This window comes from Pelophylax lessonae (assembly GCF_965119305.1).
Source record: "Pelophylax lessonae genome assembly, chromosome: 2".
In the NCBI taxonomy this organism is placed as follows: Eukaryota; Metazoa; Chordata; class Amphibia; order Anura; family Ranidae; genus Pelophylax; species Pelophylax lessonae.
In genome coordinates, this window is record NC_138769.1 from 694,634,844 (window position 1) to 694,661,558 (window position 26,715).

Genomic DNA, 26,715 nt, shown 5'->3' on the forward strand with positions numbered 1-26,715 from the left:
ATTCTGAATTCAGCTGAACTCCCTCAGAGTTAGTATGGTGATTTCCAGGTTTTCCACAAAAGAAGTAGGAGACTCACAGAAGGAGGTCGTCCAAGTAGCCCAGTACCGCAATCCTCCGCTTGCGTAACAATCCTAACACTGGGGCTAACACTGCTGTGAAGACCCAAGGAGCAGAGGAGAGACCAAAGGATAATGCCACAAACCGATAATGCTCCTCTCCCACGGCAAATCGAGGGAAGCGCTGGTGACCGGCACATATTGGAATGTGAAGGTAAGCGTCCCTGATGTCGATAGAGGTAAGAAAATCCCCCTGATGCAGCGATGCCACCACTGTGTGAATGGACTCCATCCTGAACTTCTTCACCCGCACAAAGCAGTTCAGCACCTTGAGGTCCAGGATTGAACGCACCTTGCCTTCCTTCCTGGGAACTGTAAACGGGTTTGAGTAAAAACCCTAAAAATGTTCCTAAGTCGGAATCCGGGACAATTACCCCTTGAGTTAACAGGTCTTATACCGTCCCAAACAGACCCTGTAAGTGGTCAGGGGACACGCCCACATTGGAAGGAAAGAACCTTACCGGGGGACAAGAGTGAAACTCGATCTTGTAGCCGGACCGAAGGACTTCGTGGACCCACTTGTCTTGTACCAGGGAAGTCCACGGGTCTGGAAACCAGCAAAGACATTCCCCCACCCCCGATGCGGGTGAGGGCGCACCTTCATGCTGAAGGAGCCTTGTCTGCGGGTCTGGAGAAGACCGCTCTTGGCTTGCCAGGCCAGGTTCATTTGGATCCTCCAGAGGAGGCCCTGAAAGGCTTGGAGCCCTTGTCAGTCGACTCTGAGGACAAAAAAACTTCTTATGACGAGGTTCCTTGCCCTTAGTAGCCTGCAGAAGAAAAAGTACTCTTTCCCTCTGTGAGACCTTTAATGATATCATCCAGGGTAGCTCCAAACAGGCAATCCCCTTGAAAGGGGAGGTCAGTCAAAGTTTTTTAGAAGTCTGGTTCGCAGACCAGCATTTAAGCCAAAAGACACGCCGAAGGACCACAGCCGAAACAGAGAGCCGAGCCACTAAGGAGCTACATCCCAAAAGGCATCACAGATAAACTGCAGTCCCTGGACCAGCTGGTCCGCCAGCTCAGCAAAGGCAGGGGGGAGCTGTTCTCCCTCCAGGTCACGGCATAAAAACGTAGCCCACTTGGTCAGAGTTTGCAATACGAAGGCAATGGTGAATACTGCCCTCAGTGCCAAATCAGCCAGAATGTACATACTGCAGGCCACAGCCTCCGCCTTCCTGTCAGCCGGATCCTTTAAGGCCGGGACTCTTCAACCGGAATTATGATTGCCTTGTTCAATCTGGAAACCGGAGGGTCCGCCACTGGTGGAACAGTCCACTTCTTAATAATGGACTCCTCATAGGGGCAACCCCTAGTAAATTGCTTAGAGACCCCAAGGGGAAGCTTTGTTAGTCCCCACTCTTTAGCTACAATTCTGTCAAAATAGGCGGGAAAAAAGAACACCTTTGCAGCTCTAGATGGCTTGTGACTGCCAAAAGGAACCTGCGCCTCTGTCGCTGCTGTGTCCTCCATTTTCAAGGTCTCATGCACAGATACAATCAGAGCTTCCACCAGCACCTTTTCGTGCTCGGTTGCAGATGTGGAAGAATCATCCTCACTATCTGAGGATTCCGGACGCGTGGCCGCAGACCCAGCAGGGTGACTCACGTCCACGGCGGCCAAATTAGATTCAGGATCTAATGAGACAGATGAGGGCTTGGGGCGCTTTTTGCTAGCTCATCACCCGAAAGCTACCGCCACCTGGGACACAAAGGACTCCAGGACCGCCTTCAGTGCATCGATGAATGGTTGGGACCCGGAGGGTCCTGCAGCTTCAGAGAGGGGATCAGGTGGGGTGGTGTGCTCCTAAGATTTCATAAGTCACCAGCGGGACCCCACAAAAAGTGTAAAACACTGCAAAGGGACAGCCCCCACCGCACTGGCAGCATCACCCATTCGCCAAACACAAAGCACCAATCGATCCTCAGCAGAGAGGAAGAGAACCCCACCAGACTCTCCACCCAGCAGAAACAGGCACCTGCAGCCACCAGGATAATCTCCACTCCATGTGTGGCGATCAGGAAGTGAAAAAGATCCATGAGTCAGCACCAGGGGAGGAGGGGGGGCTCCCACCGCCGAAATTACCACCCACAGGGCTCCACTGTCATGGCCACTGATATTTTCAACGGCAAACATCCGCAAAACGGCCACCGGACAACACAAACATGGCCGCACGACAGGACAGATGATTGTACGACAGATACGAATCATTTCAAATCAAATGGACCCCAAGAATTCTTCATATGGATATTGATGATTTCATGACCCTATCATGAAACCTATATACCAAAATACAGAAAAGCACTGTAAATTAACTTGGTGAAAAACTTCTTTCTGAACACCTATTTGTTTAAAAGCAGGCTCTCTCTGTTGACTAATGTGATCTTGCCACCTTCCAGCCTTACTTTTCTATCTCTTCGATCAGACTTTCTACGTCGTTGCGTGTACAAATCCTGAAGTACTTTGGGGCCTTCACATTCTAAAATTGAGACCTCCAATTCCTATTGTATATAAATATATTATAAATATATATTTAAATAGTGCTGGCCCACTTTTTCACAAAACTGATGGGATGCTTAAAACTATGCAGAAATGTGCATTTGATGGTGCTGAACTAGGTTTCTAACATCTGGTTATTACTGTATTCTTGCATTATTAAAGCCTAACTTCACATTTAATTTCCCTTTAGATAGTTAATTTGGGCAAAGCTGGTCCAAAGAAACCATTTATTGCATTAACAGGTGTGTTTGCTGGGCATGCCTTAGTTACATACAATATAAAGCACTGGGTGATGCCAGTGGGACAGAGACTTCCCTTCTCACTCCCAGAACAAACCTGAGTCAGGCTAAGCGCTGCTCAGCAATTCACAGGAAGCTTTGTATTCCTTGATGGCGGATAGGCAGATGGATGAGGAATGATCTCCACCATCAGAGGAAGCGTTATATTCATTCATAGAATACAAAGCTTCCCATGAATGGCTGAGCAACCCGACATTATTTTGTTCTAAGAGTAAAGCCTCGTACACACGCAACGAATTTCCGCCGACCGGTCGTTCGTCTTTTGTCCAGAGTGGTGTCTGTTGGTTGGAATGTGCTCTAGACTGCACACGAATTTTGTCGTCCGAAAGAATTATACTTCAGCATGCCCAGTCTTGCTCATAAGATTTTTCCCTGTCGAAATCTGTACCGACTGCACGAAAATCGGACGTGTTTTGACGGTGGACAAAGATTTTATAGCCTGCACACCAGAATTTTGTTTGGCGAAAAGTTGGAGTCGGTTGTCGAGAGCACCATACTAACAAGCCGAAAATCAGCAGATCGGTCGTCGGACGAAAATTCCCGGCCAAATTTCGATGCGTGTGTACGAGGCTTTAGACAGATAGTATCGAAACCACTGCCTTAACACGGCGCTATATATGTAGCTATATACAGTTAATACAACACACTGCAAACACACCTGTGCAGTAAATAGTTTGTTTGGGCCAAGTTAAAGGGACATTAAACATGAAGCTAGGATGGAATATTCCATAATCGATTCCCAATGTTCAGACCTAATTGTGAAAGTCCCCTTCTCCATCTTGTCCTTTTTGCACCCTATTCTTTACTCAAAATAAAAAAAGATTGAGTCAAAGTGATTGTAAAGTCTTTATATATCCCTGTGCAATGGAAATGCACACAGCAACCCCAAACCTCCTCTTCTCTTCTTGGTCCCTTGCCGCTGGTGATCCTGGCTCCTCTTCTTCTGAGAGTTCCTACACAGTAAGCCGTTTGCTATAGGTGCACTCGTGCAGGCTTGAATCCAAGCCGTGCTGCCTGCATCCATAGACACAAACAGCGTGACTCAGCCTAATACCACGCTCCCTTGTCACAGGATTTGATTGACAACAGCAAAAGTCAATGGCTTTTGCTGCCTCAGCAAAGCTTAGGGGAGAGGACTTAGCCGCTACAGACAGGCACAGCACTGAGGACTCACGTAAGTATAAGGATGGGAGAAAGGGAAGTAGGGGGCGCTACTGCTACCTAAACATCATTTGCTTTAAAGTAGGGAATGTATTAATGTTAAAAAAAATGTTTAGGCTTTAGAATCACTTTAAACAAAGGGTATAACTCCACTTTAAGATGATAATTTCTCAGTTTGAGACTTTCCCAGTTCAACAAACAAGCATTTGCTACCATGTGCCATGTAAAAGATATGACAGAATAATCCCGCATCAAGCAAAACACATTTTCATCACGTTGTATTAAGCTCCTTGTCTAACCAGCCATCTCTCCACTCCGCACACATACAGCGCATATGTGAATGATCGCAGATAGAGATGTCAGAGAAGGAAGCGGATCGCCCTCAGCTCACTTTATAACACACACTGTATACAAACAATTCTCACACTGATTATATAACTTTAAACATCTCAAACTTCGCAGCGCACACTTTATAACACATGCCAAGTTTGCTTTTAGAGGAAAAATAGCAACATAAAATGCTCAAGCATGTCAGGAACACTTAGACTCCGTTCACAACTAAGCCTTCTGAACTGTGGGCGGAATCGCCATAATTCTGCCTGCGATCCCGAATCACCACAAATCGCGGGACGTGCTTGCAAACCCCGTCATTTCAAATGGCACCCCACTGTTGCCAGATGAACCACAGTAAAATCGTGCAAACAGAATCGCAGAATGGCTGTCGCTCAAAAGAAAATCCTTCACACCTTTGAGCGACAGGAATCCCGCGATTCTGTTTGCGCAATTTTACCACGATTCATCGGGGTGACAGTCGTGGTGAAATCGCGCCACAATTGGGGTGCCATCGAAAATGATGGGGATTTCAAACACGTTCTGCGATTTGCGGTGATTCGGGATCGCGGCAGAATCGCAGCGATTCCGCCCGCGATTCAGAACACCTAGATGTGAACAGAGCCTTAGGACCTTTTTAAACGAAAAGTAAATATGGTAAGTAAAAACAACAAAAATACAAAAGCCATCCTTAAGTAGAACTAAATGCAAAACTTTATTTTGGATAGAGTAAGGGAAAATTAAAACCCCTGTCAGTTTTTTTTTTTTGCCATCTATGTCCGATAGGGGAGATTTTCCTTCACTTCCTGTCCCATAGCCAAAATAGGAAGAGAGAGGAAATCCTTCCAAAGTGAAGAAATCCCAGTGTGTCACCAGAACTAGCGTCCCCATTGGAAGATTTCCCCTCCATTACTGTTCGGATAGCAACCCAAAATTTGGAATTTCTTTTGACGATAACAGTAAACAGGACAAATAGTGAGGGGGAAATCTCCCTAATGCCTGGTACACACGGTAAGTTTTTGTTTGTTCAACCCAGCGGGCTGAACGGAAAAAAACTGAGGAGCTTGCTGTACTAAATATGCGATGTTAGTACAGCGATCTCCCCGCTGAGCTGTTGTGTTCTGAAAGAGGGAGCAACCCCCCACTAGAACAGGCTGGTCAGCACTCGCAGCCATTGGCTGCGAGCACTGATCGGATGCCAATCGGCTGCTGTTTTTCCATTCAACAGAAGCCGGATGTTCGGTCTCTGTGGGACAGGCTGCTATACACAATGGCCGAGTGTCAGCCGGTTTCTGTTGAACAGGACGATATACAGCCCGTGAGTACCAGCCTTAACAAGGGCAAAGGCAACAATAAAATCTGGTGTTCTAATCCCTCTCGACTCTGTCTATAACAAAAAACATTGCCTCTAGTTACACTTTAACCACTTTAATCCCAAAATCCTTTCCCTTCTTTCTATTCTTGAATCCCAAACTGTTTTTTTTTCTAATAATATTTTCTGCACAGCATTCTCTGAATGGACGAGATGGAGAGCGTGACATCACCACCTTGCCTCTCCGCCTAGTGCAATCTAAGAACACTTTCCATTCGCAAAGCAAAGCATTCTGTAAATGGCGTCTGTGCCGAGCAGCCAACCTCGACAACCTGTGCCACTCAGCATGGGGCACGATCCAGAACTGGAGGGGGCGGGCCTTTTAATCATCTGCCCGTCTCTTTTTTTCTCTCTAACTGCTTAGAGATGACTCCTAAAGGACCTTTTAAAGCCGAGTTCCACCCTAGAAAAACTGAATTTTTGTAAAATCTTACCTGTAAAATTCCTTTCTCTGAGTCCTCCGACAGTCGCCGCCTCTTCATATTCGTCACATATGGGGTATTAGACTTTACTCCTTCGGAGCAAAGTCTAATACCCCATATGTGACGAATATGAAGAGGCGGCGACTGTCGGAGGACGTAAGAGAAAAATGTTTTAGCTAAAAATATCCCCGGGACAGTCAGGGCTAGTACATTTAAGCAACGATAGCCTCTGAACTGTTGCCTGTTTCACTTACCTTTTAGAAGAAATACTTACCTTGAAAATGTCTTGTCCAGTGCTGCCATCTCAGGTGTGGGCAGCTGAAGCCGGAGCGTCCTCTTCGGTGTCCTCTTCAGTGACGTCGGAGTCCCAGAATGCCCTGCTTGTCACTTCCGGTGCAGGTACGGCATGCCCAGAAGCTGTTCAGCAGGGAATGACGCACCTGCACCGGAAGTGACAAGCAGGGCCGATGCAGGCACATTGACTCCTGGGATCCATGACGCTCATCTCCCAGGAGTCAATGCAAGGAGGAAGTGACGGCACGGGCCATGTCCGCAGAGGGAGGAAGAGGAAGGAAGGTAAGTATATTTCCATTAAAAACAAGGTAAGTGAAACAAAAAAAAATTTTTAGTTATCCGATTCTTTTTCAGGTTTGTGTAAGCTAGCGGACGGTGAAAAGTTTTTTTTTTTAGGGTGGAATTCCGCTTTAAGGAGTTCCTAAAGATGGGAAACAGGGTTCCCGATCATGTGACCACTATGATTGACTAATAAAGTGGGCACAAAATAGGTAGCCCTGACCACCTGCTCCATTGTATACAGTGACCATAAGCTGTCAGGGCTGTGTTGTTTAGCAGAGTTGTGTAAATCTCAGGACTGGCTGGATGAAAATACCTTTGGCAAATAAAACATACACATCTTCCCATCTTTAAGAACTCCTTAAATGGTAATAGGGAGCCAGCTCTGGGCAGTTGGGAAAAAAAAGAAACGCAATAATGATTGAATGGCCCGCCCCCTCCAGTTATAGCTCATGGAAGGTGTAGTACCGGAATTGTGGAGCTAGAGGAAACAGTTGGGCACTCTTGACGAGTGCAAATGACATCTCCTCAGTTTGTTTAACCCACGCCACACCAGAAGATTACAGTGGCAGTGGTGGGATAGGCGGAGGAAAATTTCAAGAAAAGCAGGAGCCAGAAACACAAAAGGGACACACAGCGCATTAACCACTTCCCACCCCACCAAAGTATTTTTACTGCAGTATGGAGGCATGGCCACACTCAGTTGAGCCTATGGTACAACAGGCCCATATCAGGAATATGAAGAGTTGGGGGGTAAAAAACGCTTTATCTTTGAATATTAACAATCAATTAAAGGGATTGTAAAGGTAAAAGGGTTTTTGATCTTAATGCATTCTATGCATTATGATCAAAAAACCTTCTGGGTGCAGCTGCCTCCCTCATTCTTACCTGAGCCCATCTCTATCCAGCGATGTTGCAGTAGATTCTCAGCTGCCCGAGACTCCCCTCCTCATTGGCTAAGACAGCAGCGTGGCCCGATTGGCTCCCACTGCTGTCAATCAAAATCAGTCAGCCAGAGAGAGGGGGTGGGGCCGGGTTGCGACTCCATGTCTAAATGGACACAGGGAGCTGTGACTCTGCTCGGGCGCCCCCATAGCAAGCTGCTTGATGTGGGGGTACTCGACAGGAGGGAGGGGCCAGGAACACAAATGATGGACCCAAGAAGAGGAGGATCTGGGCTGCTCTGTGCAAAACCAAACAGAGCAGGAAGGTATAACATGTTTGTTATTAAAATAAGAATTTACAATCACTTTAAAGTGTTTTTGGTTTGTGGTGCTCAAATATAGTGAAGATCTGCTTAACCACTTTACGACCGCCCGCCGCAGTTATACTGCGGCAGGCAGCCGCTCCTGCGCAAACCGCTGTAGGTATATGTTGGTCACGTGCAGGCAGCTAGGGGGCGAGCGCACGCAGCCAGCGGCGCACTCCCGTCCCCGCTCATCAGCGGGGAGGTTGATGCATGAGGCAGGTGGTAGATTGCCGCCTGACACCCGCGATCGTTCCCCGCTGAGAGAGAACGGTCAGCTGTTATAAACACAACTGACCGTTCTTCTCCCTGGAATGATCACAGAGCTCCTGTGATCCTTCTAGATAGGATCACAGGTCTCTATGATCATTTTACAAGCCACGCCCCCCCCACAGTTAGAAACATGCCCCTAGATACACATTTAACCCCTTGATCCCCCACACTGTTAACCCCTTCCCTGCCAGTATTATTACAGTAACTCCCCGTGGAGACAGAACGGCGGTCTGCAATTGTAAACACGGCACACCACTGTTCTGTCAGCAATGAACACAGGGCTCCTGTGTTCCTTCCATTTAGGAACACAGGTCTCTGTGCTCATTCCATCCTCCACACAGTTAGAAAGCACCCCCTAGGGACACATTTAACCCTTTGATCGCCCCTGGTGTTACCCCTTTCCTGCCAGTGTCATTATTACAGTAACAGTGCATATTTTTAGCACTGATTACTCTAGTAACTTTTAGATGGAAGACTTCCTAGTTAACACATTGTATCTCCTAGCCTTTCAGGAATCGCCTGAGGAAGCGACAAAGCGAAACGCGTCGCGATTCCACACCTATTACAAGTGAACCTTACATTTTCATGACTACTCATCATGATATATCATGATTTGCAACATATTTATATGAATTGTCTTGAAATATGAGGCATCAGGGTTCCAGTGATATAGGAGTTTGTCCTACCATCTAAGTGCATGTTCATACCATGTTTTATTGAATATATGTCTATTTTTGTATTTTTTATATTTTTCATGTTAAATAAATATTACTTTTATTAAGTGATGGCTATGTTTATTCCCACTGAGATCGGGTTATACTAGATGCCTACAAAGTCCCAACATATTTGAGGGGCGGAGAGCTCACTGATTCGTGAGGCTCTCATCCTCCCCTCCCCTCCCCTTTTTCTCTACTCTAGTAATGTCACTGGTCCCCCCAAAAGTGTCAGAAATGTCAGTCAGGGGTCCGATCTGTCCGCCGCAATGTAGCAGTCCTGCAAAAAATTGCGGATTGCCGCCATTACTAGTAAAAAAACAAAAAAAACAAAATTACAAATGTTTCCCGTAGTTAATAGACATGATAACTTTTGCGCAAACCAATCAAAATACGGTTATTGCGATTTTTTTTTACCTAAAATATGTAGCAGAAAACAAATTGGCCCAAAATGTTAAAAAATTTAGATTTTTACATTTTTTTATTGGGAATGTTATATAGCAGAATGTGAAAAATATTGTTTTTTTTTTTTCAGAATTGTTGCTCTTTTTTTGTTTATAGCACAAAACATAAAAATCGCACAGGTCATCAAATACACCAAAAGAAAGCTCTATTTTTGGGGAAAAAAGGACAACAATTTTATTCAGGTACAGCGTCGCACGACTGCGCAATTGTCCATTAACGTAACGCAGTGCCGAATCGCAAAATATGGCCTGGTCATTAAGGGGGCAAATCCTTCCAGTCCAGAAGTGGTTAAAAACCACCTTACTTTCGTCTTCTAAGGGCTCGTTCACACGGGCGTTCCGTATGTCCGTTTTTCATCCCATCCGTTTGCGGATGAAAAACGGACATAATGTATCTCTATGTAAATACGGATGTCATCGGATGATCATCCTCTGACATCCGTTTTTTTCAGTTCAGTTTTTTTGAACGGAGGAGAACCCTATTTTTTCTTCCTTTCAAAAAACGGAACTGAAGCAAAAACGGATGTCAGTGGTGTAAGGCTCCTTTCACACGGCCGCTCCGTGTGAGAGCTCCGCTGCGGGCCTTTTTTTTTTTTTGTAAGTATGTAAGTATATGGCACTGCGGATGTCAGCGGATGACACCGCTGACATCCGATTTTCCTTCCTTTCCGTTTTTTACACGGAAGGAAAAATGGGGTTCTGTTCCATTTGTAAAAACGGAACAGAACTGAAAGGAGGAAAATCGGGTGTCAGCGGATGGTATTCCGCTGACACCCGCAGTGCCATTCACTTACATTATGTCCGCAAATCATCCGCAAACGGATGGGATGATTTGCGGACACACGGAGCGGCCGTGTGAAAGGAGCCAAATCCGCAGACATCCGTATTTACATAGACATGCATTATGTCAGTTTTTCATCCGCAAACGGATGGGATGAAAAACGGACATACGGACCGGATGACAAGAGTGTCATCCCTGTCCGTTACAAAAAAAAAAAAAAAAGGACCTGATCGGGCAAAAAAAAAGGAACGCCCGTGTGAAAGAGCCCTTAATCGACTCCAATGCATTTAGCCTTAGGTCCCTTTCACACATACGGTCCGTTCAGTTCATCAGTTCAGTCACGTCAAAATGTATCAGTTTTTCATCCATTTTTCATCCTTTTTTCATCCGTTTTTCGTCAGTTGTTATCCGTTTTTCATCAGTTGTTATCCGTTTTTCATCAGTTGTTATCCGTTTTTCATCAGTTGTTATCCGTTTTTCATCAGTTGTTATCCGTTTTTTGTCCGATCCGTTTTTTTGACGGATGAAAAATAGAGCATTCATACGTTCAAAAAAACAGACATTGATGGAAGCGGATGAAAACGGATGTTAACTGATGATCATCCGTTGTCATCCGTTTTTACATAGAGATACATTGATGTCCGTTTTTCATCCGTCAACGGATGGATGAAAAACAGACAAACGGACAGCATGTGTGAAAGGGGCCTAAATAGTACATTTTTCAAGAGTATTCTTATCGGTGCCAAAACTTTTACTAAACAATAAAGGTATCCAAATTAACAAACCTGCACTGGGCTCCTGCAGATGGAGCCGCAAAAAAATGGGATTTTGAAGGCTCAGGTTTAAGGCCTTGGAGAAGGCAAGAATAGGCAGGCTAGCCAGATGCAGAAGACTGAAGCCAGGATAATTTAGAGGCAATCAGAAGGTAGGCTGTATACGGTCAGAGTCAATTCCAATCCAAAATAGTTATGTGTTTCTGGAGAGAGCCTTTAAAGAATATGCAGTTCACGTTTTTTGGGGTTTTTTTCAGCTTAGCTGCTTTCAGTATAAGTAATGTTTTGGTAAAGCGACTATGGTTCTCACAGCTGCCGTTTTCATTGCTGCTCATGAGCCATTAATTTGGTGAATAACAAGCGCCGATAGCGGCCTCATTAGTCAAGGAACGGCCCGGGTTTTAGTCACAACAGCCATAACACATAAATTAACTTGGCTGAACGGAACGACCTTTGCCTACACTCCATAAGAAAGTTCCATCGACTCCCAGGTGGATTTCAGGAATGAAGCTGTTTAAATCCAATATAAACTAACTAAATAATGATTTCCACTGCACTGGCTCTAATGTCTGTGGAGGAATGTGTGAAAGAAGGCATGTTGTTTTCATAGTAACTAATAGCCCCAAAGGTTTTGTCCTGCTGAGTTTTTTTGAGCGAACCTGCAATTTTAAACAATCTGAAACTAATAGCATGGATTAAAGGGTCAGTCCATCCAAATATGATATTTAAAATTTTAGTGGATGCTGGGAAATTTAAACCAACTAGTGGTTTTCTATATCCCTGAGCTATTCTGGTGACAAGAACTCTACTCTTGAGTTCCCAGGTCTGCCATGGCTGCTGAAAGGGGTTCCACTCTCACTGGCAGAAATTTTTATTTCTTTTGGCATTATGGAGAACAGATTAGGAGACGAAGGATCACACACAGGTCTATGGCACAAATGTCAAACACAAGGCCCACAGGCAAAATCCAGCCTACCAGGCCTAGTCATGTGGCCTTTGCACCCAGTTTTGTAGCCAAAACATGGCAGGGGAGTTGGGGTTGCACACTGTGCATAGCACACCCCTAAACCCTGCACTCTATAGGTAGGGCACCCCGGAACTCTGCACTCCATACATGGGGAACCCCAGAACTCTGCACTCCATACGCAGGGCACCCCAGAAATCTGCACTCCGTACGCAGGGCACCCCAGAACTCTGCACTCCGTACGCAGGGCACCCCAGAACTCTGCACTCCGTACGCAGGGCACCCCAGAACTCTGCACTCCGTACGCAGGGCACCCCAGAACTCTGCACTCCGTACGCAGGGTACCCCAGAACTCTGCACTCCATACGTAGGGCACCCCAGAACTCTGCACTCCATACGTAGGGCACCCCAGAACTCTGCACTCCATACATGGGGAACCCCAGAACTCTGCACTCCATACATGGGGAACCCCAGAACTCTGCACTCCATACATGGGGAACCCCAGAACTCTGCACTCCATACATGGGGAACCCCAGAACTCTGCACTCCATACATGGGGAACCCCAGAACACTGCATTCCATACATGGGGAACCCCAGAACCCCATACGTAGGGCATCCCTGAACCCTGTATGTAGCGTACTCTTGAACCCTGCACCCTGTATGTAGCATACTCTTGAACCCTGCATCCTGTATGTAACGCACCCCTAGTCCCTGCACTCTGTACATAGGGCACCGCAACCAGTCCTTTGAGGACAACTATACTGCTGATGTGGCCCGCGATTAAATAGAGTTTGACACACCTGTTCTATGGGAACACCAAAATCTTCAGAAATATTACCAGTAACAATGAAATGGAGCTCTTGTGGCTAGATATACAAGAAGTCAGTAAGTGACTCAACCAGGCAGGCTGCATTTATTATTTAAACTGTAGCTTTGAAGAGTAACTTCACTATCCTAAAGTGAAACTTTTCCTATAACAACTTGATGAAAAATAATGTTAGCTATCAGGGAACATACATTCCACATTAATAATTATGCTACCAAAATTAGTGTGTGCTGTTAATTGCCTCCAGCAGTGCTCCTGTTTCTTCTTCCTGGAGGCGGCTAGTTTGTTGAAGTCCAGAGCCCCCAAGGAGCAGTAAATCTTTAGGCTGCCAGAAGATCAGCCTCTAGTGGGTCTGATTTTTTGCACAATGCCAAAAATGGAGAGCAACTGTTATGTGCAGAGCAGGGTGAGTATTACTGGATTTTAACCACTTGACTTCTGGAAGATGTTACCCCTTTCATGACCAGACCATTTTTTTTTCTATTTAGCACTGCGCTACTTTAACTGCCAATTGCGAAGTCATGCAACACTGTACCCAAATTTATATATGGGTATTTATATCACACAAATAGAGCTTTCTTTTAGTGGTACTCGATCACCAATGGGTTTTTTATTTTTTTACTATATAAACCAAAAAAAAACTATATTTAGGCCAAAATGTATTCTGCTACATGTCTTTGGTAAAAAAAAAATCCCAATTAGCATATATTAATTGGTCTGTGCAAAAGTTTCAGGGTCTCAAAACTATAGTATATATACAATGCAATTTACTTAGCTATAGAGGCTATACTGTAATGGCGGTGATCAGCGGCTTATAGCATGAGTGTGATAGGGTAGCAGGCAATCTGGCGCTAAAAGACACTATCTGGGAGGGTCACTAACTGACACTGAAGTCGCTAGTGACACTGTACAAGGACGCTGTACTAATGACAATGGCTGGGAAGGAATTAACATCTGGGGGCATTAAAGGGGTTAACAGCTAGGGGCAATCAAGGGGTTGCGTTCCCAACAATGTGTAATGTGTGCTGCTTTTATAAACAAATTTGGCTGTTTTTTCTCCCTGCTTTGCAGACAGAAGAAACAGCAAGATCTCTGATCAGTGTAGAGCCCTGTGTGTATAAACAAATATATAGAACGCAGCATAAATCATTGGCCAGGACCTGTTGACAAAATGCCGCTGTAGCCAGTAACAGGGTGGATTAGCGGATTAGCAGGGGGTGCGCGCATGCGCGCTTCCAACCTGAAACAGTGCTTCGAACCTGAAACAGGTTTCTATTATGTAAATGTATGTGATCCAGCCAGCCTGTGCCGCCCTAAATGTACTGTGGCGGGGTGGCAAGTGGTTACACAGTATAGGCACTTATTGTTAATGTTTTCGAAGCCAACGTTTCCCAATCAGTGTTCCTTACATTTTGCCACATCAAAGATGGCCACCGCTACCTGCTTTTTGGGGGGGGGGGGAGGGGAACCTTCACTTCCCTGTCAGCGGAGATACCCGCTGCGCCACTCTATGGCACACATTTTTTTGTTGGGGTTCCAAATTTTTGCTATACCATGTCAAAGGGTGCCACGGGAAAGGGAAAAATTAATTGTGAAACCTTGTTGTAAGCTATACTTGCAACTGGGTTCAGCCTGAAGTGATCAGGACCTAATTTTCTGAATAAGGTTTCACCTTAATATCAGCTACAGGAAAATGTAAAATTACCCCTTTCAGTGGGGCTCTGCCTGCACTGAAAAAGTTAACCTTTTCCTGCAGACGTGGCACATATATGTGGCTACCTCGGCAGGTGGGCTTTAGAAGTAAGTTCAGTCACAGCGGGAGTCGGGCCAGGGGAGGAGCGGCGGCGATCGCCACTGCTCTTCCCCGATCATCAGGGAATCTAGTTTGGAGATCCGCCCGCTTGTGTAAACAGAGCGGGCGGATCTCCTAAGTGACAGGGAGTGACAGATCGCAGTGTTCAGCATAGCTGAACATGCGATCTGTCCCTGTGTCACTCAGTCACCTCCCCCCCCCCAACACGTTAGTAAGCACCAGACATACATTAACCCCTCCCTCTCCAATAAAATTAACCCCTTCCCTGCCAGTGTCATTTTTACAGTAACAGTGCATATATATAGCACTGATTACTGCAGTAATGTCACTGGTAACCCCAAAAGTGTCAAAAATGTCAGTCAAGGGTCCGATCTGTCCACCGCAATGTCGCAGTCCCGCAAAAAAAAAAAAATCGCAGATCGCCGCCATTACGCGTTAAAAAAAAAAAAAAACCACCAAAAATGACAGAAATGTTTCCCTTTGTTAGTAAACTCAATAACTTTTGCGCAAACCAATCAAAATACGCTTATTGTGATTTTTTTACCAAACATAGGTAGCAGAAAACAAATTGGCCAAAAATGTAAAAAAATTTTGATTTTTTAATTTTTTTGGGGGGGAATTTCATATAAAAAAATGTTAAAAATATTGTTATTTTTTCAAAATAAACGCTCTTTTTTTGTTTATAGCGCAAAAAGTAAAAATCGCACAGGTGATCAAATACCACCAAAAGAAAGCTCTGTTTGTGGGAAAAAAAGGACATAAATTTTGTTTGGGTACGGTGTCGCACGACCGCGCAATTGTCAGTTAAAGTTGCACAGTGCCGAATCGCAAAAAGTGGCCCGGACGTAAGACAGCAAAATCCTCCGGTGTTAAAGTGGTTAAGAAGCTGAATGTTTTCCATCTAGCAATCAGTAATAATAACAACATAATCTTTACAATCTGAAACCTTTAATAACCAAGCTTTGCTCCAGAGGAAAAAAAATAAAAAATCTTCTCGGGAGGCTGTGCTGGCTTTGTAGGGAACAACCAAATGGTTTTGGCCAGTGTCTTACCGGCTGTAGATTCCAGGGTCAGTAACGGCTGCCAAACCCAAATGAAAAAAAGGTCTCCTAAGTAAGATGAATATGGAATGTTCTGCCAGTTATCAAGTTGCGAGCGTTGTTTATTATCTCATGTTAAAATAAGAAGAAAAAAAATAAAAAGCCTTTCGCTTGGAATCATTTGCAATATTTTATTCTATGCCAGAGGAATCATTCTAAGACCATGGCAGTTATATTTCTAAACAGGCCTTGGCAATGGGGCTGAATATGCAACACTGTGCAGTTTGAAGATCTGAACTCTTGTACTGCTCTTGATGTGTTACTCTATAAAATAGCATTTCATCAATCATATCGAGTCATTTCATGTAAATTAAAAACAGAACTAGCACTTTGCTGCTTTTGTTTATGCTGTGCCACCCTAGCGGGATTATCGCCTGAAATATTATTGCCAAGCAACGCCATTAAACTGGACCCCCACCCTAATGTAGAAAAAAAAAAAATTTAAAAAGTTTTATTTAACGATGTGCCTAAAGGCTGAACTCCAGGCAGATAAACGGCAAAAATGAAAGCAGATATACATTCAATAACAGATCATTAAACTTGTTCTAAAGGTTGAAGGTTTTTACCTTCATGCATTCTATCCATGAAGGTAAACCCCCCCCCAGCCCACCCTAATGCCCATTTCACACATGGCAGTCTGTCGTTGGACTCAGTTTTTCTCAGCGGGGAAACCATCCACTGATCCCCCGCTAAGCTGCTCTGTCTCCACTCTGTGTGCGAAGACGGAGCTGTCAGGTCCCCGCTGTTCTCTATGGGGGAATCGGATGAGAACGGACCGCCTGTCCGTTCTCATCCGATCCGATTCTCTGGACGGATGGAAAATAGGGTTTCCATCCGTCCAGATTTGACAGACCGGATTGGATCTGATGTCAGCGGAAATGTCTCCGCTGACATCCGATGCCCCATAGAGATGCATGGGGGGTCCGTTCAGATCCGCCCGAAAAACTGACAGGCGGATCTGAACGGTCCGCTAGTGTGAAAGGGGCCTAATACTTACCTGAGCCCAATCACAATCCAGCCATGTGAACGAGAGTCTTGGTTGTCCAGGAAATCTCCCTCCTCATTGGCTGAGGAATTGGATTGTCAATCACAGCCAGTGAGGAGAGGGTGGGAGGGGGGCAGAGCAGCGGCTGTGTGTGTGGATGGACATGCAGAACAGGGGTTCGGGAGTGAGCCTGCTTGGGTGTCCCCAGAGCAAGCTGTTTATTCTGGGGGCACTAGGCAGGATGGAGGTGCAAGGAGCGCTGGTGTGGGACCTGGGAAGAGGAGTGGCTGCTCTGCACAAAACCATTGCACAGAGCAGGTAGGTATGATATGTTTTTGTTTTTTGTTTTTTAAACGTGCCTTTAATATCACTTTAAATTTATTTTTTAAATGCAGGCAGTGTAAGTACCTGAACTTGATTTTTCATCAGCCTCTTGCAGAGCAAAGCTCAGACTGGGAGAGGAGTTCAAGAAAAACAGTACAAGGAGCCAATCATCAATTATGTTGCAATGCTCACGTGCTAGGAAGGAACATGCTGATAGGAGCAGAGAGGAGAATGACAGAGGGATGAGTTCATCACTGTGCTACTTCACCTTTTACTGTCCAGTCACAGACTAGGAGAGGGACAGGAGTGTTACTTAAAAAGGTTATAAAGCCTAAACATGTTTTACCTTAAAGTATTCCTTGCATTAAGGTAAAAAATGTTTAGGCGTCGGCATCCCCCCTCACCCCCCTTCCCCTATTTACTTACCTGAGCCCTCATTCGATCCAGTGCCATGCACATCTGCAGCTCTTCTCTCCCCTCACTTCTGGGTCTCGCTGGCTTTGCTGGGGCACCAGAAGCCATTGGCTCCCAGTGCTGTCAATCTAACCAGTGACAAGGGAGAAGGGGGCGGGGCCGAGTCACGCTGTCTGTGTTAGGTGCGAGCATGCACAAGTACCCCCATGGGAAGCGGCTTCCTATGGGGCACTGGACAGAGGGGAGGGGACAGGACCACCGATGGGGGACCCGAAAAGAGGAGGTTTGCAGCCGCTCTGTGAAATTCCATTGCACACAGCAGGTAAGTATAGACTTGTTTTTTTTTTGTTTAATTTACTTTTACAATCACTGTAGACAGGTCTGTGTTGTATAGCAGAGTTGTGTAAGTCTCAGGAATGTATGGATAAAAATACCTTGACAAGTAAATCAAATGCATTTCATATGTGTAGTTAGTGGTTTTCCCATAGATTAGATTTATACTGTATCTAAAACCAAGATCAAGAATTGATAGTATTGAAGCTTGCCAATTCTCAGATGTGGCTTCTGCACTAGCTTTTTTTTCCTTTATTTTAAAAATAGTTGTAAACCTTAATTTTTTTTTCTTTCCTAAAGTAAAAAAAAGATGTTATACTTATCTGCTCTGTGCAATAGTTTTACACAGAGCGACCATGAACCTAATCTTCAGGGGTTCCCCGCCGGAACTCTCTACTCCTCTTTTACAAGTGACCAAATAAGAAGCCGGCTGCTGTGGGGGCACTCACACAGGCTTGATCCTAAACCAGGCTGTGTGCGTCCATAGAAACAAACACACAGTGTCTTACCCCACCCCCTCCTTACAGGGTATGACTGAAAGCAGCAGGAGCCAATGACTCCTACTGTGAATACAGGAAAAGGGGAGAAGAGATGCTGCAGACAAGATAGCGCCGGATTGAGAGAGGACTCAGAGGTAAGTGTTTAAAAGTGAGGCTGGGGGGAGTTGTGATTGAAAGTTTTTTTTTTTACCTTGATGCCGGGGATGCATTAACCACTTCCAGGGAATCTACATAGCCCTACGTCGGCTCAGAGAAGTGGTTGTACCGGGAAGATGCCTGCAGCTAGAGGCATCAACCCGGTTACCGTTGCGGCTCGGAAGCCCTCGGCCGTTATCCCAGTGAGTGGAAGGGAATGACCCCTCCCGTTGCCTTTCCGCGGCTCTGCCCAGGTCTCCCGTCCCACCAGAAGAACCCGAGCAACCAGCCGGCATGTCCACCGGCTGGTTGGAGTCCCGATCAAAGCTGAATTTGGCTTTGATCTGGTCTCCGATGTAGTAACACGGAAGCGGCGTGATGACGTCACGGCCAGGTTACTTGGCGGCTAAAGGCGCTGAATTTAAAAAAACTGTCAGTATTCAAAAATGACGATTTTGGCATCTTGAATACATTGAAGTGCAGTGGAGGGGTCTGGGGTCTTTTAGACCCCCGATCCTTCCATAAAGAGTACCTGTCACTGCCTATTACTGTCACAAGTTTACATTGCTTGTGACAGCAATAAATGTGATCAGATTTTTTATTATTTTTTAGTAAAAACTGTGCTAAAATTAAAAAATGAAATAAATATAGAAAATAAACAATTTTTAAAGTGCCCCCATCACCGTGAGCTTGCGCACGAAAGAAAACGCATGCGTAAGTCGCGCCCACAAATGAAAGCGCTGTTCAAACCACACATGTGAGGTATTGCCGCTATCGCCAGAGCAAACTCTAAACTGGTAACTGTTAAAAATTATAAAGCGTCGCCTATGGAGATTTTTATGTACCGTAGTTTGTCGCCATTTCGCGGGTGTGCGCAATTTTAAACTGGAACATGTTAGGTATAGTAAGTACTCAGCGTGACATCATCTTTCATAATATACAAAAAAAAAAAAAAAAATGGGCTAACTTTACTTTTTAGTTTTTTTAAATGCAGTGAAATTTATTTATTTTTTTTTTAAAAAATAGCGTTTGAAAGACCGCTTCGCAAATACCGCATGACAAAAAAAATTGAAACAACCGCCGTTTTATTTTCCAGAGTCTTTGCTAAAAAAAAAAATATATATATATATATATATATATATATATATATATATATATATATATATATATATATATATATATATTTTACCTCAAGTGTCAGAAATGGGCTCGGTCCAGAAGTGGTTAAGGTAAAAATACAGCTTTCAAAGTGATCGTCTGATAATCTGATCATTACTACACAGCTTTCAAGAGCCAATCACAACAATTCAAGTGAAATTATCCGATGGGACAAGCAAAAAATGTTTCTCGTATGATACCAGATCGTGCAATTTTCGGTAATCAGTACAGTTGTCATCCAAAAAATATAATACAAATACAATACATTACATCACTTCCGAATTTTTGTTCTGTCGTACGAGAATTTTCGTAACTTTAGTAACCTCTTTATTTTCGATATAAGACAAGCATGCAAAAAATAAAAAATAAAACTGGGACGATCGTTTGTCTGATTATCTCACCCTATTCACTCTAGGACAGGAATTGTGTTAATGGCTGGAATATCAGGTTAAAGTGGTTATAAAAGGAAAAATATTTGTTCGTACGATTTTCTGATCGTGTGTTTGGGCCAAAAAGTATAGAATGTGTAAGGACTACACAAATGAAAAACCACCTTTGGCTTCCTCTCTTCTTCATAACAGGAGGAGGTGTTTTGAGATAGCAGGGAACACATAACAGTCCAAGGACAGAAAAGCAGAAGATCTTATCAGTTAACACGATTTATGGCTTGGCGAACAACTAGATTTTTTGCACTTGCTGAAAAGATTTAATAAAGCACTTTAAATGGTGTATTTACCAAACCATAAGGGAGCAAATAAGCCCGCTATCCAAGCAGCACATATTTATTTTTCATTCTTTTACTACTGGGGTTGCTTTACTAAAACTGGAGAGTACAAAATCTGGTGCACTTGTGCATGGTAGCCAATCAGCTTCTAACTTCAGCTTGTTCAATTAAAGCGGAGTTCCACTCAAAAGTGGAACTTTCGCTTATATGTCTCCTCCCCCCCCCCCTCCGGTGGCACATTTGGCACCTTTCAGGGGGGAGCGGGTACCCGTTTTTGACAGGTACCCTGTCCACACTTCTGTCGGACCTCGCCGCGGCGATATACGTCAGAGGTTCAGCCCCTGGCCAATTACCAAGTGCAGCACGCTTCGCGCATGTGCCGTAGGGACCGGCCGTGAAGCAGCACTGATGGCGGCAGCAGCACCCGACAGTTGATGGAAACATCAGATGCAGTGCGGACATCGCTGGACAGGACAGGTAAGTGTCCTAATATTAAAGGTCAGCAGCTACAGAATGTGTAGCTGCTGACTTTTAACTTTTGGAGAGGGGATTGGTTTTTATGCAGAGCTGCACATGATTTTGCACTCTCCAGTTTTAGTAAATCAACCCCATTGTTCCCTTACCGGCAATGCCAGCAAAAGAACCCGACAGCTGATGGAAACATGTGCTGACATCGCTGGAGTCCAGGACAGGTAAGTGTCCTAATATTAAAAGTCAGCAGCTACAGAATGTGTACAGTATGTGCAGCTGCTGACTTTTAATTTTTGGAAGGGGGGGTGAAACTCAATTAAGAAGAATAAAAAAAAAAAAAAAAAGGGGGAAGCGGATTGGTTTTTATGCAGAGCTGCACATGATTTTGCACTCTCCAGTTTTAGTAAATCAACCCCATTGCTTCCAGTTAGGCTCCATGTACACGGGACGTTGTTAAAAGTCCCTTTGAATGCTGGAATTTTTAGGACGTTTAAAAAGGTCCGTTCGGTCGCGTTTGTACCCGCGTTTAGCGGCGTTTGCGGGCGTTTGCGTTTAGAAGCGTTCCTAGAGGTCAAAAAAATTATTCCCCTTTAAAATGGAAAAAAGCGAACGCTAAACGCGGGTCATCGCGTTCAGACGCGTTTGAAACGCCGGGAAACACACGTTCGAACGCAAATAATTGCGTTCTAAAAACAGTCCCTGAACGCAACCGCCTGCAAATGACTGTAAAGGACCTGGTGTACATGGACAGATAAGATAAAATGTAGATGGGTTCAGGGGCTTCTGAAAAAAACGCCCAACTGCTCCTAAACGGCCGTTTCCAGCGTCCCGTGTACATGGAGCCTTATGGTGAAGCGAGCGACTTCATGTGGCTGTGCAGGTAAGGAAGGGGTGGTGAAATGTTTAGTGGACTAGCTGCAATTGCCTACAAATTGTTCTGCCAAAGACCCTACTTCAGGGGCCTCAAACTGGCGGCCCTCCAGCTGTTGCAGAACTACAAGTCCCATCATGCCTCTGCCTATGGGAGTCATGCTTGTAACTTTTAGCCTTGCAATGCTCCATGGGAATTGTATTTCAGCAACAGCTGGAGGGCCACCCGTTTGAGACCCCTGCGCCTACTTCATTGCATAGAAAAAGCCATTGGTCTGGCTCTGGACAGTGGAATCAGAATTTGCTACTGCTCACAGGTGGGGGGTTGTATTTGTTTGCTTGTGGTCAATCAAGCTCTGTTGGAAATCGGAGGATTTGGCACCTTTCAGGGAGGGGGGGGAGCGGCTACCTGTTTATGACAGGTACCCTGTCCCCACTTCTGTCGGACCTCGCCGCGGTGAGGTACGTCAGAGGTTCGGGCCCCCTCCTCCTACCTCCCTCTGCTTCCTGGCCAATTACCGAGCACAGCGCATGCGCAATAGAGACCCGCAAGGCTTCACTGCCGGGTTCCCTTATGCCTCGTTTCCACTGAGTGGTACGGTATGGTTCGGTTCAGTACGGTACGGTTCGGAACGGTACACATTGCGTTTCCACTGCCAATAGTACCCTTTCATGATAGGCGTGGTGTAGCAGGAAAGCTGTGATAGACCATTCTCTGTCAACCAAAGTTCTGCAAAGTGTAGCTCCACCCTGTTGGTACGGTACTAATGTGCTTGGTACCCCAACGAAAGGGTACCAAAAAAGTGGTACCGTACGGTTCGGAATTAGGGTACTATTCATAATGGAAACGGCATAAATAGTGTACCGAACCGAACCGTACCAGAAAGCTCAGTGGAAACGAGCCATTACCTGCAATTGTGGCGACAGCACCCGACGGAAACATCGGCTGCGGTGCCGACATCACTGGACTCCAGAACAGGTAAGTGTCCTAATATTAAAAGTCAGCAGCTACAGTAATTTTTGGAGAGGGGGAGGGGACAGTTTTGAGACTCCCTGTGCCTACTTCATTGTATAGCAAGAGCCATCGATCTGGCTGTAGACAGTGGAATCAGAATTTGCTACTGCTCAGGGGTGGGGGATTGTTTTTAGCTTTTCGTCTTGTGGTCAATCCAGCTCTGGTGAAAATCTGAGGACAAAACCTCCTCTAAAAAAATTTGGGCAGCAAATTGGCTTTAATATACTTCTAGTATAGAACATCAAAGTATAGTAAAACAACTCTACCAATGTTGTAGAGCTGAACTTTTTCCTTACTGTGTATCTGGTCTCAAGAGAAAGAAAGAAAAATGTTGAGGAAACAAAGTGATCGTGAGCTTTAGAAATATGCTGTCAAGACCAAAATCCACTGACGGAGAACGCTAAAGCCCGCTGGAATTTAAAGTCCCGACATAAGTACAATGCATTAGTTGTTATTATGTCTGCCACGACAGCTTTAGACATTAACGTCCAGTGAGGAATTTGGTGCAAAATCCAGTCTTTCATTGGATTACTATAGTAGAACTATACAAATGTAGCCTGCCAGCTTTTTACAACCTCGCATTTGAAAGACATTTCATATAACCCCCAAAATGTTTCTTGAGATATCAGATAAGGCCTTTCTGTATGTTTGATACGTTGCTAAATATTGCCTGATGTATACACCGCAGATGACATCCCACTTTCATTACCATGACAAATACAAACTAGCCAAGAAAATCAAGCAGAGGGGCTCCAGTATGACTCATTCCACAAAGAGTTTTGGGAATCTGATCACACTCAAACCCAATTTTTCTTATTTTAGTAGAGGAGGAAGATTAATGCAAATGATATGAAAGACTGTAAGCATAACTAACCAATTACTTATTCAAGTCGTAAGAGGATTGGGAATGTAAAATAAATAACTCTTCTATGAAAGAGTCCTTAGGCAGTCCTTCATATATCCCCTTTTTGGTTTTCAGTAAGAAATCGAAGCCTGAAAGGACATCATTTTGAGCTATAGCTGCCTAAAATTAAAAAGATGTACACTATATTGTCAAAAGTATTGGGACGCCTGCCTTTACACACACATGAACTTTAATGGCATCCCAGTCTTAGTCCGCAGGGTTCAATATTGAGTTGGTCCACCCTTTGCAGCTTTAACAGCTTCAACTCTTCTGGGAAGGCCGTCCACAAGGTTTAGGAGTGTGTCTATGGGAATGTTTGACCATTCTTCCAGAAGTGCATTTGTGAGGTCAGGCACTGATGTTGGACGGGAAGCCCTGGCTCGCAGTCTCTGCTCTAATTCATCCCAAAGGTGTTCTGTCGGGTTGAGGTCAGGACTCTGTGCAGGCCAGTCAAGTTCCTCCACCCCAAACTCGTTCATCCAGGTCTTTATGGACCTTGCTTTGTGCACTGGTCCAAATCATTTGGTGGAGGGGGGAATTATGGTGTGGGGTTGTTTTTCAGGGGTTGGGCTTAGCCCCTTAGTTCCAGTGAAGGGAACTCTTAAAGCATCAGCATACCAAGACATTTTGGACAATTTCATGCTTTGTGGGAACAGTTTGGGTATGACCCCTTCCTGTTCCAACATGACTGTGCACCACTGCACAGCATGCCTGACGAAGGGGTCCTGCATGACTCAGAAACCTTGCACTTATCCTGATGTGGTGAGATCCCTTTGCAATAAAAAGTTTCTTTGCACTGCTGTGCAAGATCCATGGTGTGCTGGTGAACATGTATGGATCAAAAGCAAACTGCATGGGTGTGAACCGAGCCTTATGTTGGCCATGCAAGTATAGATTTTCAGACGAGAATATTTATACAAAAAATCTTTGTACATTCGCTGAATGAAAGAATGTCATTTGAAAATTTCACTCACTTTTAACATTCAGTTTTAAAACCACATACACTGTCTAAAAATTCCTTTGACCAAACAGTTTTCTATTCCGCTCCTTCGAATTTTCCCGTCACTGTGTTCGAAAACGAACGTCGATTTGACCCCACTAACGATTAGAAAATCAAACGAACGTTCTTAAAATGAATATTTTTTCGAAAGAAGACATTATTTTTGTATGGCCAGTATAAGTGACAGCAGGCGCAGGGAGTTTTTATTAAGCCACCTGCATATGACAAGGGAGTCTATCATACATAATATATTGCAGTTCTCAATCGTCAAAACAGTCTTTAACTATTATTTTTTCTTTAAATAAAAAAATTGATCTCTGAGTCTGATATTTACCAGATTCAATCTCTAATAGTATATATCGTATATCTCTTCGGACTGTTATTCTCAGAGTGGATTAGACATTTTGCTTCCTAACCATATAGTTGGTTATGTAGATTTACCACTGCATATAGATATTTAAAAATAAATTGCCTTTTTTTTTTTATATTAACTAAATTATACACAACACTTTTTTTTAGGTTGTTATCTGATTAACCAATCGAAACAATCGGCCAACTAGTCGATTATGAAAATCCCTAATCTTAATGCTTATTTGCCACCAACCCGTCAGCTGTCTTCAGTTAGGCAAACCCATAGGATACAAAATGGTAACTAGCAAGCTCCAACTCGCTTTAGGCTCCGTTCACATATTGGTTTCCCGGATCACAGACAGAATCGGCGCAATTCTGTCCACAATCCCAAATCACAGCAAATCGCGGGACGCACGCGTGATTCCCGTCACTGCCAATGGAACTCCACACATGGCACGATTTTGCAGCGATTGTCGCCCGATAAATCGCTGTAAACTTGCGCAAACAGAATCGCGGGGCACCTGTCGCCCAAAAGAAGTACAAGGGCGACAATCGCTGCAAAATAGCGCCGCGTTTGGGGTGCCGTTGGAAGTGATGAGAATCGCATGGGCGTCTAGCGATTTGCCGTGATTCGGGATTGTGGGCAGAATAGCAGTGATTCTGCCCGCAAACCGGGACACCAATATGTGAATGGAGCCTAACGGAAAGGTGGAGACTCCACTGACCCCAATGAGGGGGCACTATTACTCCACAGAGAGTACTCAAACAATAGAATTGTAAGCCTGCCACTTTATACCACTTGGTAAGTGGAAGATTTAATATTTTTGGCATTAATTCAAAAACGTAACTTCCTGAAAGCAAGAGATAGAAGTACGTACAGACACTGTCTGTACTATTGATCTTTTTAGGAGGGTCCAATGGTCACTGTAGCAGTATAGGGGATTTTCAACAATTCCCTTTCTTTACCCAAATAAAAGCTTGACATGAACAGGTTAGTTTACATGTGGCCATAGACATGTAGGGAAGATCTGCCATTAACAATCTGACCTCCCTTACAGTGAAGAACCCCTTACGCAGCGGCAGTTTAACCTTAAGCTGCATAAGGGGTTCTTCACCGTAAGGAGGGTGAGAGTGTGGAACACTCTTCCACAATTGGTGGTAGCTGGGAGTATGGCTACATATTAAAAGACTCTTGGACGTGCATCTCACAGATCACAACATTCAGGGTTATGGGAAATGATCATGCCACTGACACACACACACCTGCACAGGTTGAACTGGATTGACTGTTGTCTTTATTCAACTTCAACTACTATGTAACAATCTGACCAAGAGACAAATCTATTGGCCAGTGGTCTCTCAAACATGTTGTCACATGTCAGTCTCTTCGGACCCAAACTGTGTTGGTGTTTCTAGCTGTCTCCGCTACCCTGCTGTCCCCATGTAGCTGCACCCTGCTGTGAACTTATCTAGGTAGAATCAACTGGTTTCTCACTTGGTCTCCAACTGAGGTCTACTGTTTCCAATCATATAGTCATTGGTCAATTGGGCCAAAAACTGACAAATAAAGCAAATGCCATCTGTGTTGGATCGTTTTAGTATAGGGTTAGGTACAGGAAAGCGCTGAGGAAAACCTTAAATACAAATCTGGATTAGGTCCAGGCCAAGGGTTTGGTTAACATTAAAAGAAACACCTGGGCTGATGTTAAGAAGAAAAGAAACAGGCGCCACTGAATGTAGCAACAAATTTATTACATGACAACGATAAGTAGTAACTCACATAATGGTATTCTCAAATCCATGTTCC

At 44.5% G+C, this 26,715-nt stretch overlaps 1 protein-coding gene across 1 annotated transcript in view; it reads right to left on the reverse strand.

Moving 5' to 3' along the window:
* The window catches only part of TMEM135 (transmembrane protein 135), a 612,430-nt gene that overhangs the window by 538,087 nt on the left and 47,628 nt on the right, over positions 1–26,715 (reverse strand). The window lies entirely within an intron of this gene.